We start from the raw sequence: 17464 nt of genomic DNA on the forward strand, positions 1-17464 counted from the left end.
ATCTCACCTAGCACTTATAATTTTTAAAGTCATTTATGGTTGTAAAGTTATGACAAATTTTCAATGCTTTAAAAAAATTTACAATCATTGTTTTCTATATGCCAAACATTTCACAAGCGTTAGATCACTCATTGCTTATTCTAACCTTATTATCATCATGATTTTAGAGACTTTAAAAAGTGAAACTTAGAGTTGAAGGATTTTTCAAAATCACAACCAATAAATAGCAGAACTGAGAGGTGAATGCTCCAAAGTTAAACTCCTTTATATTATATTGCATGGGAATATTGTAGGCACAAAAATGTTTTTTTTTTTTTTCCTCATTGACAAAGAAGGAAAAGTACAGACCTATTCCACCTACATGTCAGATTTAAGTCTCTTAAGCAGATTATGCCCATTTACCAGGAATGCAGAATTTTCAACAATCTCCTAAGCATCTCTGCAAGCTACATTCTGATCTGCCTCTGTGGTCAATATCATCAACATGGAATTGACAGAAGCAGAACAAGATTGAGCCATGAGGCACTTCAATATAATTGACAATCACTGTGACTTGCCAATCACTCACCAACAAACCAAGATTTTCTGAGGACCTGCTTATGCCAGGTAGGAAGCCAGGAACCCCCAGGCAGGATAGTAAACATATAACACATTCTAATTCCCTGAGGAGTTAAGATACAACATACAAAACAATCATTTACAATGCAAGGGAGTACATATTTTATGTCCCAAATTGCATGTACAAATAAATATATAAAAGGAGAGAAGAGAGCCAGAATGGTCAAGGGCTCTTGGTGGAGAAGGTAGGCTTGAGGGCTGGGGGCGCAGCTCAGTGGTAGAGCATTTGCCTTGCATGTTCAAGGTCCTGGCTTCTTTCATCAGAGCATGAAAGAAAGAAAGAAAGAAAGAAAGAAAGAAAGAAAGAAAGAAAGAAAGAAAGAAAGAAAGGAAGGAAGGAAGGAAGGAAGGAAGGAAGGAAGGAAGGAAGGAAGGAAGGAAGGAAGGAAGGAAGGAAGGAAGGAAGGAAGGAAGGAAGGAAGGAAGGAAGGAAGGAAGGAAGGAAAGAAAAGGAGTCAGGAGAGAATAGGTAGGCTTCACCCTGTTGAAACAGCCTTGATTTCTCTCTTTCTGGCTTTAAGATGATTCTGCGTTAAAGCTTACTGGGCTGAAGATGTTGCTCAGTACTAGAGTGCCTGTCTAATACAAGATCCTGGTTCAATCCCTAGTATTGAAAAAGAAGGAGGGATATTAATTACTAAACGTTAATAGTAAATAATCCTTTGTCCAGCATCCTTTGGAAGTAAATTTTAATTAAAAATGGCTTCTTTCTAAAAGTAGTGATTATTTGAAACAACTTTTTTTTTTTTTTTTTTTCCTGATTTCTATAGAGGGTTCTTGCCAGTCCGAATATCCAAGGGAGGTCAATTGGAGTAAGCTCCTGCTGAGAACTTTTTCCACAGCTTGCACTAGTCATTTGTCCTTTTTGCGGTAAAGCTTAAAATTTCAGTTCTCTTTAGTTTGTTCAACAATCAGGGAGCTGTGGGTTGTAAGAAAGCACACCAGGTTCCCCCAAGCCTATTCGTTCTACTCAGATATGAATGTAGTTCCTCTTATGGGTAAATCTTAGGCAGTGCAAAGTAATCCATTCAAATCTCTGTGGGTCCAGGACATTCAGGCCCTAATCATGCCTCTTGTGTGGCTTATCAGGGTCTCACTAGGATGTGTCCTTCGAGCAGTCTGTGGAGTCCCACACAGCAAATACAAGTCCTTACAGGGTTACCAAGTGAAGAAGTCAGGAGGGGAGAGAAAGAGACTGTTTTCTTCCTTTTGTGTTATTTATGGATCCTTTCCACCTGCTCTTCAAGAATCTTTCTGCTTACCCAAAAAGTAGTCATCCAGTCAGCAAGTCTTCCCAAAGTAGCTGTCACTTTATCTACTCCACATACATAGCCATGAAGTCTTAACATCTTTCAGAATTTTTCTGTGTTCCCTTGGGTGGGAGTGGGGTGGTCCTTTTCTCCACATTGGGCCGGTGATGGCCCCATGACACAGAGTTAACACACCTGCAAGAAAAAAAACCAACACGGAAATGGTAAAGTTGAATTTTGGATCTCCTTTTGAAAACCTAAAGCAATAACATATTGGCTAACATCAAGATTCAAAAGGCCAGAAGCATAATTGGGGTGAAAGTCTCAACTGTGCCTTTGGTTCAGGGATTTAAGGAATGGCATTCAAATGCCATGAGCACCATACTCACAGAAAAAAGTTTTGAGGGCTGTTAGTCTTTGTTTTCTGGTTATAGAGAAAATGCTGTCTTTATGAGCTTCTTTGTGAAGATCCCTTTTCACAAACCTGGATTTTAGAGAAATGGACAAATCAAATTCCAAGGCATGCTAAGGGCTCATGGAGAGGCAGCCATTTTGAAGTCCAAGCAGGGAATGTGGGCTGCAGCCATTGGCCCTCACTGGGCTGTCCATAGAGGAAGTAGCCCAGGTGCTGTGAGGTCTGACTTCCAAAGGATTGTAGGGCACATGTCCTTTCCTAAATCACTCCATGATTAACTCCCATTTTAAACATAGTTCTTGGATTCAAAGGAATTTTCGAAGTGTGTTTCTCAGCCCATGGATTCATTATCAGTACTAAGGGGCTGTCAAAGACGCCAGATGGGTGGTCTCTAGGATCTCGCACTAATTTTTATCTCTGTTTATTTCCTTTCATTGGTCTGAAATATTTACTAACAAATGGATTAAAAGATTTAGCTCACAAAAAGAGATTTTTGCCTAAATATAAAAACAGTAAGAAGATGAAGAACAATGACAAACTATCCACTCTCCCTACTGGGTCAAGGTGACCCTTTCCAATTGGCAGTGTAATAAAACACCCTAGTGTGATAGGGAAGGAGAACACAATATAAATACATTGGAAGGAGTCCTTACAGCTTCTTTCCAAAGAGGGAGGTTCCAAGAGATAAAAGACCCCACCCCAAATATGATGATTTATATGGTAATAGGGAAGACCAGGAGAGGTTAAATGTTTTAAAGGGACAAGGCGCCTAAGGAAGCTAAGCCCTGGAGAAGTCACATGTTTTGGATACAGTACTTAGTAAAATACAAAGTATAAAACAAGGACATTTGCAGAGAAGATGCAAAATGCTAAAAGGAACAGAGAATGTTGAATAGAGAAATCTAAAAGGAAATCACTCAGAACAGTTTCATTGCTTTGTATCTCTCACCCATTTCAAGGGTAAAAAGAGGAAGATTTGTGAGAAAACTGTGGCTGGAAACAGGTGTATTGCACTTTCTACCCCACAGAGCGGGAGGAAAGAGGGAGACTCCTACCTCCTCACTTGGAGCCCAGTGAGAGTTGTTTCTATGAAGAGCACTCAGAGAATGCTTTTGTTGCCTGGAGTTCTGGAAACTCCTTTGACACATACCAAAGCAAGTTGTTGGGGTCCTGTGGGAGCAGAATGATCTGCAAATAGGAAATAACTTCATTCCCTCTGATGGTAAGTTAGGACTATGATGTCTGAGGCCAGGTGGAAACTTTCAGGAAGAAACGCCAGACAGGGGCCATTTTATAAGACCCTAAAAAAGATGTGCAATGTACAATTTTTATGTTGTTATGTATCAGCTTAAAAATAAATTTAATTAAAAAGAAAATTACTTCTGCCAGAATCACAGCAGAACCATCTGGACAGAGCATGAGACATAATGAGAATGAAACATAAGAAAAAAAATCAGAGGGGTGATCATAACCATGGGCAGAGCCGCCAGCAGTGTCTGCAGAGTTGTCTGATACTGTCTGAGGGGTCAGGCAGGTTGGGGGCTCCTGGAAGAATATTTGTGAAGCCCTGAGAACATGATACCAAACAACGGCCATGGCAACTGGCTCCCTCTCCCTTTCCTTCCTCAGCCCCAAAGTTGAAAGGCTATTGAAAGGTAGGCAGGAAAGCAAGAAGCCCATTCCACTCCTTTCACCAAGGACAAACCAGCTCTGGTCTGGCCAAGCAAAGGCAACTCTCATTTCTGAATGCCATTTGCAGTGCTAATTAACATGTTAATCAATTAATAACATATTAACATACATTGATCTTATTATGCAGAATATCCTAATTTCTAAAAGGAGACTATATGTTGTAAGCTAAACAATTTGGGGATTCTTTTCAAAACCTAAGAATAATCAGAAATGTCATGACGCCTGATAGAGGTTCTTTTCCCAAGGGCAGGGAAAACAAATGAAAACAAAAACCTCTCCCTAGTGAATTAACTTGTAAATTAACAGTAGAGGGAAAATGCTGTTTTAAAAATAGACCCATTAACTAGGCTTGCTTATTAAATCAGTTAAAAGTGATCATAGGAGAGTCGATCCCCAGCACAACACATAGTCCATGGCAGATCGTGACCCTAAACTGAGAAGTAAAATCCTACACACCGTGCTCAGGGACACAGTGATCAGTGAAAAGGCCTATTGAGGGTCTGTTGTAAGCTTGCTTATTTGGGTCTTTAAGCTTTTCCCTGCTGAGGATTCTTGCAGGTGGTGTTTAACATGGAAAGTCTTTTGATACCGCCGCATGCCAGTATTCCATGTGAACCCACTCACCACAGCAAAAGAAACCTATCTTCAATATTCATTCCTACATATTTATTTTAAAGTGGGCCCAAAGGAAAAGATGCTTGATTTATATGGTAATAGGAAATGATGTTCTGCTCACCCCAACCCTAAAAGATCCTTATTCTTCTTTATTTGTTTTTGGGGGTAAGGAGTGGTTTAAGTCTTCTTCCAAAATACCAACCCTCTATGTAAGTCTGTCCTTAGTGACTTCTCTCAGCCAACTTCTCCTTAATGGGAAGTGTGGATACAGAGCAAGAAAAAAAAAAATTAAATGAATTTCCTAGGAAAAAATAAAGAAGTGTGTATTCATAGAACCAAAAGCATGGGCATAATGTAGCAGACTGAAAGATTAACAACGTGCCAACTATTAGACTCGGCAGGAAATGGATGCGGAATAATGGCTCCAGGATTACAGGGACAAACACGAGAGCCTTGTGTTTGGAAGCACTTCTGATGAACTGTTTTATTCATAAATATTTCAGAATATTTTATCAGAACAGTAAGCAGCAGTCATCCAGCTCCACTCCCTGGCCTGCAGATGTGGGAGGGCTTGTGTGCGGTTCACGGCATTCCTGTGAGATAGGTGCCCCCCCAGAGTGACAGGGTAGAGTGTGCATTTCTGAGTCCAATAAAAACAGAGGCGTGGGCCTCTCCGATTTCACCTCCTCACAGGCAACGCCACAGTACACTTACTCATTCACGCACTTAACGAATACCAAAGCTGAAGTCACGTAACGGTTTAGAAACGGGCTTTGGCTCCTTCCCTTACTAGCTGAGTGATGGAAACAGAGTTTCTTAATCTATGTCTCAGTTTCCTTACTTTAAAACAGGAATGATAATAACCCTGACATTTGCTGAGTGTAGCGTCCTACACCTGTAATCCCAGCCACTTGGGAGGCTAAGGCAGGAGGATCAAGTTCAAGGCCAGCCTGGGCAACTTAGAGAAACCCTGTCTCAAAATAAAAAGGGCTAGATGTTAGAAGAAAGATAAATAAATAATAAGTCTGATCTTATATAGTTCTTGTAAAGATTCAGGGGACAAAGGTAATCGTGATGGCCATAAGAAACAAAGGATCAGGAGCCTCAACTACTGTTCTTTTCACCTCCACGTTTCCACAGAGCTCCTAGGAGTCAGGGAAGCATTACACTGGGAGACCATTGCAGGCCATTTCCATGAAATACTGAATCCCCTTAAAGATGAGTTTGACTTGAAGTGTCCCCACTGGCTTGGTGGGACATTTCTTGGAATGTCACTGCAGCCTGAAACTCTCCCTACCTAGTCCTGTTTCCCTCCCGCACCTCCTTCCACAGGCGTCAGACCCTCACTGTGGAATGAAGGCCTTTCCCTCCTCTTTTATTCTCAGCAGCCTTTCCCTACTTCTAATGAATCTCTTTCATTTTAGCCCATCTTGGTGTATCCAAATTAAACACAATAGGGAAAAACCAATATCTGGTATAGGATAAGTCACTCAATAAAGAGTACTGCTTATTATTATTAACAAATGGAGTGACAAGCCAGGGAAATATGGAATGCTTGTGGGAATTCAAGTGAAGGAAAAATCATTTCGATCCAAGGCATTCAGAAACATGTCATGTGTGAGGTACATTTTGAGCTATAAAGACCTCCAGAGTAGATCAGCAATTTGAGCTAGGAGAATAATAGCAGAAATGCAAAGGCTATAAAATGGAGATGTTTCAAGGTCTGCAGAGTGTATGGTACTTAGGCTGTTGTAGTTGCATTTAAGTCTAAAGAGGCAGGTTGCAGATAGCCTGTGCCAGGAAATTCAGTTAATGCCAGCATTCAGTTAATCAGTGTTTCTGTTGTAATAAGCAAACCTCAAGTATCAGTGGCTTATAAGAACACCCAGTTGTTTCTCTTTTGTGTCATGTGTTGGTGGCTGTGGATCAGCTGCTATGACTCGATTTTATGTGCCACCTCACCTTATTCTGTGAGTCAGACTGAAACAGCAATCCCTAATTTGGGAAACATGGTTTCCCAAGGAAAAGGACTAGCAGAAACACATTATGATTTTTGAAGCTTCTGCTGTAAACAAGCTATATGTCATGTCTGCTCATAATCCATTGGCTAGAGTCTGTTGTGTGGCCAAGCCTGTCCTCAGTAGTTCAAAGGTTGCCTCTCTCCACACAGAGGCTCTCGAACACCCGTTGTGATAGATGTGGATTATGCTCCCTTCGTGGGAAGGAGGGATAAAAAGTTGGTAATGGTAAATGAATCTACCAACAATACACAGTTTAGCAAATACAGATATTGAATACTTTAGTAGGCCCGTATCACCATTGGGTTTCTCTTTTGGAATAGAAGTGAATTTGGAATAGGGAATAAAAAGAAGATTATCACATGGTCCAGCCTGGAGATAATGGGGGGCCCCAGATACGTCAAAGACACCAGGAACTTAATTGTGCCCTCCACCCCAAGACCCAGCTTTGTAGTCTTTATTCTGAGATCTTTGCAAGCAGATGGAAAAGAAAAAGCACTTGTCAGGATCAGGGACTATCAAATCACTTTGTAAGTATCCAGATATTGGGGAAGATAGGGCCAGTTCTCAGGTTTGGTCTCAGAAAGCTATGAAAGATGAATCAAAGTTATCTTTGGAGCCCACTATCCTCCGTCTCTTCAGAAGAACCTACAATTTTCAGTACCACTGGCCAAGCCCCTCTTGTGTTGTCTCCAGGAGGCCCAGATCTCCCGACCTGTGACCTGCTCTGACCCTTCCAGACAAAATCCTTTGCCTCTCGCCCAACCCTTCCTTCAATCCATCTTCTGTAAACCACCACATTCCTAATCAGAAAGTGATTCCTATCCTCAGGGCCTGGCTGGGTGTGCTAGTGGCTCCCTTTAAAAATGCAATTCACTGCAACATGTTACTTTATGCTCTCATCTTGATATATTTACATTTTCAATTTGTAATAGATAATACTTGAATCTTCAAAAAGTAGTATCTCATAGAAGCCAATTGAAAGCAATGTTTCCTTTTAAAAGGAAAACAGATCTTAAACCAGATCATGTAAGCATTTGCTCCAGTATGTTAGAGTCTCTGCTCAGTCACTCCCAGTTAGGGATTGTTAGGGTCTCTGCTCAGTCACTCCCTAACTGGGTACAGACTGTGCGACATGCTGTTTCCTGGTTTGCACAGGATACAGATTGACTATTTGATAGCAAACAAAGCATTCTATTACATTTCAATGAGGATAGTAGGTTCAGAGCTAGAGACCAAAGCCTGAGCAACTAAGAACCTACAATGCTGTTGGTACCCTGCAAAGCTTTGCAGGACAGGGGCTCCTTTTCCTTCCACACACATTAACAGACTGTTTTTAAATTATCATTTTTGATGGGAACAAAAAATGAAGCCATGTCAGAAAAAGGGGTGACTTAAAATCAGTACTGATTTGGCAAAAACTTTAGAGATGCAAGAAACCTTTCACCCACCAAGGACCTGATGCCCTAGAGGAGGCAATTCTATTTTTCTAACTCAATGATTCTAACCACATAAGCCCTTGGGTGAATAAATAACTTGCCACCTTCTTACCAGCAGCACCAGGTCACATAATCTTTATTGCACCATCAATCACAGGCAGAGAGAGGCACAAGCTCCTCCAGTTCCACCTGCCACATGTTCTGCTCTCACCAGTAGCACATCCAGTTGGACCTGAAAATACATTGCCTAGGGTCAGTTGTTTCTGAAGCAGTTCTGGAACCGTGCAACGTCGATTGACAAGCAGAAGGGCCAACATACCTGGAGACCTGGGTACTTTGTGACTTGAAAGCTCCAACAACCACCATATCAGTGCCACAGTGCCTGGACCTCTGTGGGATTTTAGCTTCAGTTTCCTTTCCACAGGAGATAGGAAGACATCTGCTTGCTCCAACAGGTTAGTTAAATGGTGTCTGTTCACTAAAAGAAAAACAAAATTGAGTGAAGTAAAGGGACAGAACAGGATAGGACCAAGAATGAGGTGAGAGAGGCTGAGAGATCAGCTGACTTGGCAGATGACAGGTTTCATTGCAGATTTTTAAAATAATGTTGCTTTGAGAACAGAAAGAAAGCCACGCCAAGAAACATCAACAGTAAGTTTTCCTCCTCCCCCCCCCCAAGATATGCTGAAGCCAGGTTTAATTTTATGTCAGGAAAGAATTCCCTCCTGAGACTTTCCTGGCTATGGTTCAGTTGAGAATAATGTTTTCCAGCCATGTTTCCAGAGTCCCTGAAAAGTTGAAAGGAAAGGGGCAAAGGACCATGCAGTTGTCACTCTGAAGCAGCAGGGGGAGCTGTCATGACAAAGAAATTGGGTGGTTTCTTAGACCCAGGCGATTTCTGAAATTAAGTCAACATTCTCTCCATTTTATTTCCGGGATCAGGGCACAATTAAAGACTAAAATATTTACAGATACCAGCAGCTTTTATGTGCATTTTAATGTAAAGCCTTCATGTTATATTTTAAATCAGAAGGGAAAAAGAACTCTTAGATATTTGAATAAATTGCCAGAAGCTTGCAATGCATAACAGTATTTCACGATGACTTCAATCACTATGTAATGAAGCGTGTCTCGTGTTATATATTGCAATTCCAAAGTCTCCTATGGAAATGAATGTTTAAAATGTAACTTCCAGGGCATACAAAAGAGTCATTATAACAACCTCACCAAAATGTGCCTACTCTTACAACATAAGTTATATTGATGCTGTCAATATAACTTATCTGTTCAGTACATTCTATTTTTTCAAACTGCTTGGGCCCATTTGAAAACCAAGAGGGGAGAAAGCTAGGGAAAGCAACTCACTACTTGTCATTATAACCAGTCTTTGCTCCTCTTTGTTGAGTTGTTTAGAAGTCCTACATTAAATCCTCACAGTGTAACTTCACACCAAGTTAAGGAGTAAGTGACAGCATCTTAAGCAGTTCTTATACTTGCCTACCTCTGATTGTTCAGTTCCTTCTAAGATCAACAGAATCTTTATGAATAAAAATATTCTGGAGCAAAAATACAATAATTATTGATGTCTTTCACATGTATGTTTGTATTACATTACATACATTTTTTGTCAAGAATGTCCCCAGGAATATATAGGTTTCTAGGTAGTTGGCCAAAGGGAATGCTGAAATTGAGATAAACTGAGTCTTAGAGAAGAGGAAATGAATGGATCATAGGAAATTGAAGAGGAGGAGAGGAGACAACTTTCAAGGAGGAATAAAAAATCAAAGATCACTCGCTGATTAGGTGTATGTGATCACCGTACAGGCTAATATTTTCTGGACCAAGGATTTCTATTACGGCATTTCACTTCAGACTTTCAGAAAGGTGATGAGGAAATGATCTGAGAAAGCAAGAAATTGACCAGAAAATAGACTGAAACAAATAGAGGCAGATAGGATGAGTCAACAGCAAGGGACACAGCATGTAATATGCCATGAAAGGCGAAGAATTGGAAAGCAGAGAAAGTGTTCTACAAAAGTAGTTCAAGAATGACCTAGTTTTCCCTCAGAAAACTAGTTATTTGGGAAAAATAACTGTTAATATTCTGTAGCACCATGAAATAACTTGCATTTCTTTTTATAAGAACAAAAGAACCAACACATTGGCCATTTCCAAATATCACTGGTTTCCAATAACTTACTTTCCACTCTGTTTCTCATCTGGGTTCTCACTGGTTCCAGAAAAGTTCATCACATCCTATAACTGGCTGGGTACTCTTGTGAACTGTGGTCTCGGCAGAGGATGACATATATCTTTGCTTCTTTCTACTCTGAACCCTTTGGGTTAAAATAAGATTGTACATCCCTAAGTATCCTCCATGGAGACTTCTGAGCAGTCTCTGTTCTCCAGAGAATTCACTAGGGATAGATGGCATGCGCGTTTTCTGTTGGATGCATGGATAAATTAGTCATGGAAGGTTTGCTTTAATAGTGACTTGAATTGAAATTTGTTCTTTCTTTACAGAAATTCTATGAATTTCAATGGTGTTACATTGTTCACCTAACTTTATTAAGCAGTATTAAGTCAATTTAGAAATGTGAACTTTTTATATTTCTAAATCATTTCTCCTTATTGTACTATAGCAGCCATTAATTATCCACTGGGTAGTAGATTTCAATGGCATCTGAGGCAGCTTCATCATTTCTAATTGTTTTTGCATGTTAGGACTTAGTCTAGTTTAAAAATCAAATACGAGTTTATCCTCCACTCCTCGGCTTCCCTCTGTGCATGCATGAGTGGGCACACTCCCTAACCAAAGGTCTATCGCAGATGCTCCACAACCTCACGTTCCCTTTTTAGGACAACTCTTTGGGGGTGTTGAGGTGAGAGGGAGGGCAGGGAAAGGAAAAGGTGTCATGTTAATAAGCTGCTATCAAACCTACTCCCTACCGGTGGTTGCTGCTCATTTGGCTAACACAGCCTGACTATTGATGTCCTCTTGGCAGGGGGGGCAGGGGAGGCCTCCAAATTCTGGCTCTTTCTGAGGTATGGAGATATGGGTGTTTTGAGCTCCAGTGACTTGGGAAATCTAGATGGAACCCTTCTGGTTGTATACTCAGAGCTCTGTTCAGCTACAGTTGGGAAACTGCCTTGGAAAGGCAACTGGGTAAGCCCACTGACATTCTAAGTAGAATCTTTTCAACCACAAGAATCTCCTGTCCTGGCCATTAAGCTGGCTGAGTTCACACTGACTCTTGCATCCTTTCTTTCCCCAGACCTTCCCTTATTCCCATAGAAGTAAATCCACAAGTTCTTCTCCTCAACAAATACCCAACTAGGCAAACAAACAAATCACCCAACAGTTTTGTGAATGATTCTCTCAGAGAAGAAAGGAGGCTTCAGGGAGAAAGAACAGCCACCAACATTTGCCTTCCCAAGGGAAGAAGAGGGTACTGCCTCTCAAAAATTCCCCCTGTATTCCAATTACCCTCGGTCTGCCCTCTTTTTCTTGTTCTCAGTCTTTTCATGGAGAAGATGGAGATGGGTATGCACCAGTCACATTGGTCACCTTGTGGGAACCTTTGGCTCTAACTCCAGTGGTTCTCTGTTCAAGTGTTGACTACTTCCCTGTTCTCACCTTGGATCCTCATTGCTGATCTCAGGAGTCCCAGTAATTGCTTGCTATAGGTTGAAAGTAAATGAAGTTCTTTAGAAGAAAGAGAATAGAGCGTAAACATATAAACACTTGTTATAGATATTCAGAATCTGTTAATCCATTGCTAAGATTTAAAAAAAAAAATTTTACCCATTACTTCAATTTAATTAGCATATGAAAACCAAATGCCTGCCAAAGTCAGACATGATGATAGACTCCTGAAACACAAGGAAGAGGAAAAAATTCCCTGCTCTCTCAATGCCTTTTTCTATTACACAGTATTTGCAATTCAGGTCCCTGAATGCTGGTACAAAAGTAGTAACTAAGGGGAGAGAGAGAAAGATGGAATGAAAATGTGCGGGCTGGGGATATGGCTCAGTTGGTAGAGTGCCTGCCTCGTAAGCGCAAGGCCCTGGGTTCAATCCCCAGCACTGCAAAAAAAAAAAAAGAAAAGAAAATGTGCCTTCCCAGGCACGATGAGGCATGCCTATAAGCCCAGTGGCTCAGGAGGCTGAGGCAGGAGGATTGTGAGTTCAAAGCCAGCTTCAGCAACTTAGCGAGGTCCTAAGCATCACTCAGTGAGATCCTGTCTCTAAATAAAATACAAAAAATAAGGACTGTAGATGTGACTCAGTGGTTAAGTGTCCCTGGGTTCAATCTCCAAGACCAAAAAGAAAAGAAAACATGCTCTTGGAGCAGTAGGGAAAGAATTCAAAGAAGAGATGGTATTTGGAGCTGGCTCTGGAAAGAGAATGGCATCAATCATCAGGCAGGAAGAAGAAAATAGAGGAAAGCATTTCAAGCAGAGATAATAAAGGAATGTGCGAGGACAAAAATACATAAAAATTCTAGTGAGGTTAGTACATATGCCTTTGGTGTTAGGTGGTGAGAATATACTGAAAAGTGGGCCCCCAGGTCAACTGAGTCTAAAGGGTAGAAGACCTCCTAGTAAATGTCAAGACGTTTGGGAATTGTTCTGTATATAAAATGGGAAATCATCAAAAATTTTAAATAAAAAAATAGTATATGGAATGCTGTTTTAATAATAAGCTTCTGGCATCAATATGGGAAAGATAAGAAACTAGGAAGTTAGGTGATAACTCCCCGATTATCTGGGGAATTGGTGAGTGCAGGAACTGAGTGCACAATAGAGAGGAAGAGAAGGAACAGATAGGAGAAGGTTTCTGTAGGAGAATGAAATTGAGGGTAACCCGGCAGTTTCAAGTTCCAGTGTCTGGGTGTGGATGAAGAGACCAATCCTGAGATAGGGAACCCAGGAAAAGCGGCTGAGAAGATAAGGAGTTCAGTTTGGGGCACATTAAGTTGAAGGTGATGCCAAATATTTAGGAGAAGCTTTCCAAGAGGCATTTGGGCCTGGAGTTCAGAAGAGCAGTCCAGGATAACCAGTGAATTGATGAGGTTGAAGATAGGTGAGTGTCTGAGAGAATGTCCAGTTAGAGTACGTGGACAGAAGGCAGGCAGCTAAGAGAGAGCAGTTAAAGAACCAAAAGAGGTAGGAGGTCGGACGTGGTGTCACGTCTGTATTCCCAGCAGTTTGGGAGGCTGAGGCAGGAGGTCACGAGTTCAAAGTCAGCCTCAGCAAAAGTGAGGCACTAAGCAACTCAGTGAAACCCTGTCTCCAAATAAAATACAAAATAGGACTGGGGATGTGACTCAGTGGTCGAGTGGCCTTGAGTTCAATCTCTAGCACCCCTTCCCCAAGAAAAAACAAAACTAAAACCAGACAAACAAACAAAAAAAGAGACAGGAGAAGAGCTGGCAAAGAAGGCAGAGAAAAGGGGAGCATGAGAAAAAATATCCAAAGTCAACACGGGAGAGAATGGCAACCAAAGCAGAAGCAGTTCCAATATTAAATGTGAAAAACTGGGAGGGATAAAAACCAAAAAGGAATGTCAAATGATAAAGAAATCAGCTGGTGCACCTGGGATCCCAGCAACTCAGGAGGCCGAGGAACAGAGGATCATAAATTCAAGGCCAGTCTCAGCAATGTGATGAGGCCTTGTCTCAAAATAAAATAGGAATAAATTAAAAATAAATGCAAAGGATTGGGGATGTAACTCAGTGGTAAAAGCACCCCTGTGTTTAATCCTCAGTCCCCACCCCTGAATAAAAAAAAGGAAAGAAAAAGAAAAAAATTAGAAGATCCTTGATGATGCTGGATTTAACTGAACCATGTTTTTCTTATGTTTCAATATTTAAACTGGATATTTTAAACATCTCTTGCATCAGAAATTTCTGTAAATGCTGAATTTTAAGAATACGTGAAATGTGCTTATATCCTTACATTTTTCTTTAGGATAAACAACTTTTGGGCAAATAAGCAAAAAGGAAGAGACATTCACTTAAAAAAAAAAAAAAAGCATATATGGTACATGAAAAGGGCCATTACTAAAAGGATTGGAAGTGATAATAGCAGTTTTTCTCTGCAGGAAAGGAAATAACTCAGATTCAGGAAAAGTAGCTTGCTGACAAGGCAATCACATGTCTCCCCAAAGGAAGTTAAGAGATCGGCTTTTTAAGGCCATAGTTCAATGGAAAGTGAAGTTGATGTTCTCTTGAATAAAGCTTTCTTCAGTTATACTGGGTGCAGAGTCAAAATAACTAGCAGGAATGACAGCATGGGATAGTAATGCCTCTCACAGTGCTCCAAGCTCCTAAATGACAAGTGAGATTATTTGCTCGAAGAGCAAACATGCTGAAATAATGAGAAAGTTCATATAGGACATTTTTGCCCAGCTTCCTGATCTCATCACTTAAATGCATGTTTTATTGAACAAAATATCAAAAACAAAAGACTTTCAGAAGTATGGCATTCTCCTTTTGTGAAGAATTAGATCAATGAATGGCCCACCACATAAATATGCAATATTATTTCTTATGCTCTTAGATAACACATTACCAAATAAAATTAATCTTTTATTTGTTAATTCTAATCAAGGAACCAGATCAGAAGAGTATGGACTTAAAGAGGATGAATGAGAAGGAAAATAAAATTAATTAAGCATCTACCCTGAGGATATTAATGAATTGTCTAAGAGTTGTGCCCAATGCTGGAAGAGCAGAAGTATCCTCTCAACCTGGGGACAGGTCTGCCAGGCTCCCCAAGGGCCCCTGAAGGTTTCCTTCACCAGATTACAGACATCACTGATCAAGGACCTGTCCAATTATTCTTGATCAAAGAACAATTGGAGATGGACAAAATCGGAAATGGACAAAGGCAAACTTACCTATCTCAAACACCTCGCTGTAGACTGAACCCTTTTTTTCTTTTCTTTTTTTTTTTTTTTTTTCTCTCGTCTGCATCTCTTGTCTCTCTTTTGGAGAGAAGGCTGCTAAGTTATGCTAAAAGCCAAGGCAATCCCCATGCTGTCACTGAAAGCTATGGACTCAGGCCTGGTGCTTCACTACTTTGAGTAAAATGGGAATGATCAAAAAGACTTTTTTGAAGGACCATTATAAAGACTAAATGTCACACTGTACGTTACACACTTGTTATGTTGCTCAGAGTTTAAATGGTAATTGAGAGAAAAAAGACTTGGTGATTTTCAGTTACCAGAACTCATTATTTTAAATAATAGTCTATCCCATTTTTGAAATCTCCAAATGTTCTAAAGCCTTTCATTTGCTCAAGCCAAAATCTATCATATTTTTTTTATTTTGCTCACTAATTCCAACTCTGTTCTCTGAAACACCACAGGATAAATCCAGTTTTTCAGATTCTTTTACTCTACTCAGTACTGAACTGTGTACTTTTGAAAAAAAGATGAACAAAATACAATTTTAGGTTGAAATAATCTTAGGCAATACAGGAGATGAAATATGTATACAAACATATGCAGAAGATATAGAATTTAAGTATTTGGCATCTGGATATGTAAATTGTATATTCAGTTGTTGTTTAAAGAGAACGTGAGCTCAAAGTACAAAATCAAATGATTAATGGGACATAAAAGCAGATGTGAAGTCTAACTGTGATTGAGAAGAACTTTTTAAAAAGGAATTGTACTGTACTCTTAAGGATGTTTAAGACAAGAAAACATTCTGGAAGAATCAGCATGACAGAGATATCCAAATATACCGGGGGGGGGGGGGGGGGGGGTGATTTTTCTGTTTTACTAAAGCAGGTTTTCCAAACTGTGGTCTATAGACTTGAATCTTCAGGATGTCAGGGGCCATGTTAGTCTTCATAGGCACCAAACCTTGGTATAGACTGGTTAACAACAAAATACTTCTCACCTACTTTTTCTTAAATGTAACTTAACTGCTCTTTCTGTGAATAATAAAGTCGTCAATCTGTGTTCTTTTTATCAATGGGTACTTAAACAAAACTGCTAACATAGGAAGTTTTTCGAAAATTATTAACATTAAGAGGGATTAACTCATGAAATGTTTGAGAACTACCAGGTACAGAGTAACAAGAAGTTGTGGACAGTCAGTCACAGTGTTGCACACCTGTAATCCCAGCAACTTGGGAGGCTGAAACAGGATGGCAAGTTCGAGGCCAGCCTGGGCAATTTAGTGAGACACTGTTTCAAAATAAAAAAAAGGGCAGGGGTTGTAGCTCAGTGGTAAAATATCCCCGAATTCTATCCAGTGCCAGAAAGACAAAGAAAGAAAAGAAAAAAGAAAGACAGAAAATAAGGTGGTGACCATTCTTTCCCCTTGGTATAGCTCCCTACCCCTCTTGCCTATTTAAGGACCCTATTCTGGTCCTTCGCCAATTTTAGATTTATCCTTACTTCTATAACTTTCTCATTATCATATAATTTTGCTGTGATTTCTTGTAGTCTCTGTTCATTCCCACAGCACTTTTGACTCCAGATAGTGAATTTTCATAGGAAAAAAAATGAATATTTAGGAAAAAAAAGTTGTGTGTGTGCAGTTTTCAATTCCCATTCCAGTATTCTTCCTGTGAACTTCAACATCAAAATATGTACTTCTGGCTTCTTATATCCATACGTACCTGTGCCATCTGGGTCCAAGTCACTCTCATTTCAACTTTAGGTCTCCAAACCTTCCAAACTGGTCTTTCTGTTTTTACCTCCACTTCACCCAAACTTTATTGTCAACATGGTATCTAGAGTGATCTTGGTAAAACTTAGGTCAGATCAAAACCCCCTAACTCACCTCTGCTCAACACCCCCCCACCATACTTCCTCTTGTTCCAAGCAAACTTGTAGTCCCTGTGACAACCTCTCAGACCTGCCAGTTCTCCTTCTGACTCCATCTCCTATAGCTCTCTTTCCAACTCTGCTTTAACCTCACACTCTGTCTTACCACTCCTCAAACTTTCCAGCTGTCTAGACTGTCTCAAATGATGATGGCTGGGTACCATGGGGCAGGTCTATAATCCCAACAACTCAGGAGAGAGGTTGAGGCAGGAGGATCACAAGTTCAAGGTCAGTCTAGGTAACTTCACAAGGCTCTGTATCAAAATAAAATAAAAAGAGGTTGGGGATGTAGCTCAAAGATAGAACACTCCTAATTTGATCCCCAGTAGCAATACACAAATAAATAAATGGGGCTGGGGTTACAGCCCGGTGGTAGAGCACCACTCAGTTTAATCCCCATAACTGCCAACAAATTCTTTGAAGGATATTGGAGACCTAAGCAGTATAACGTTTAAGTGACTCTAACAGAGCTTAGTTTTTAGAAAGTGTTTAAAGAATATTCACAGCCTGGTGCAATTGTCCACACTTGTAATCTGAGCTATTGAGAAGCTGAGACAGGAGGATCACAAG

At 40.3% G+C, this 17464-nt stretch overlaps 2 long non-coding RNA genes across 2 annotated transcripts in view; one reads left to right on the plus strand and one right to left on the minus strand.

Annotated features, from left to right (window-relative positions):
• Window positions 1-1072: 1072 nt before the first annotated feature.
• On the minus strand, window positions 1073-4825 carry LOC306663870. The gene is made up of 3 exons (XR_013764572.1): window positions 4712-4825; window positions 3339-3584; window positions 1073-2063 (listed from the first exon to the last, which is right to left on the minus strand). It is a non-coding gene; the product is annotated as an uncharacterized lncRNA (long non-coding RNA).
• A 3551-nt stretch (window positions 4826-8376) lies between these two features.
• LOC306663868 overlaps window positions 8377-17464 on the plus strand; it is a 54176-nt gene continuing 45088 nt past the window's right edge. Inside the window, exon 1 of the long non-coding RNA XR_013764569.1 lies at window positions 8377-8502. This is a non-coding gene — a long non-coding RNA (uncharacterized lncRNA). The remainder of the gene's footprint in view (window positions 8503-17464) is intronic.

Source organism: Sciurus vulgaris, assembly GCF_902686455.1.
Source record: "Sciurus vulgaris genome assembly, chromosome: 6".
NCBI classification, from domain to species: domain Eukaryota; kingdom Metazoa; phylum Chordata; class Mammalia; order Rodentia; family Sciuridae; genus Sciurus; species Sciurus vulgaris.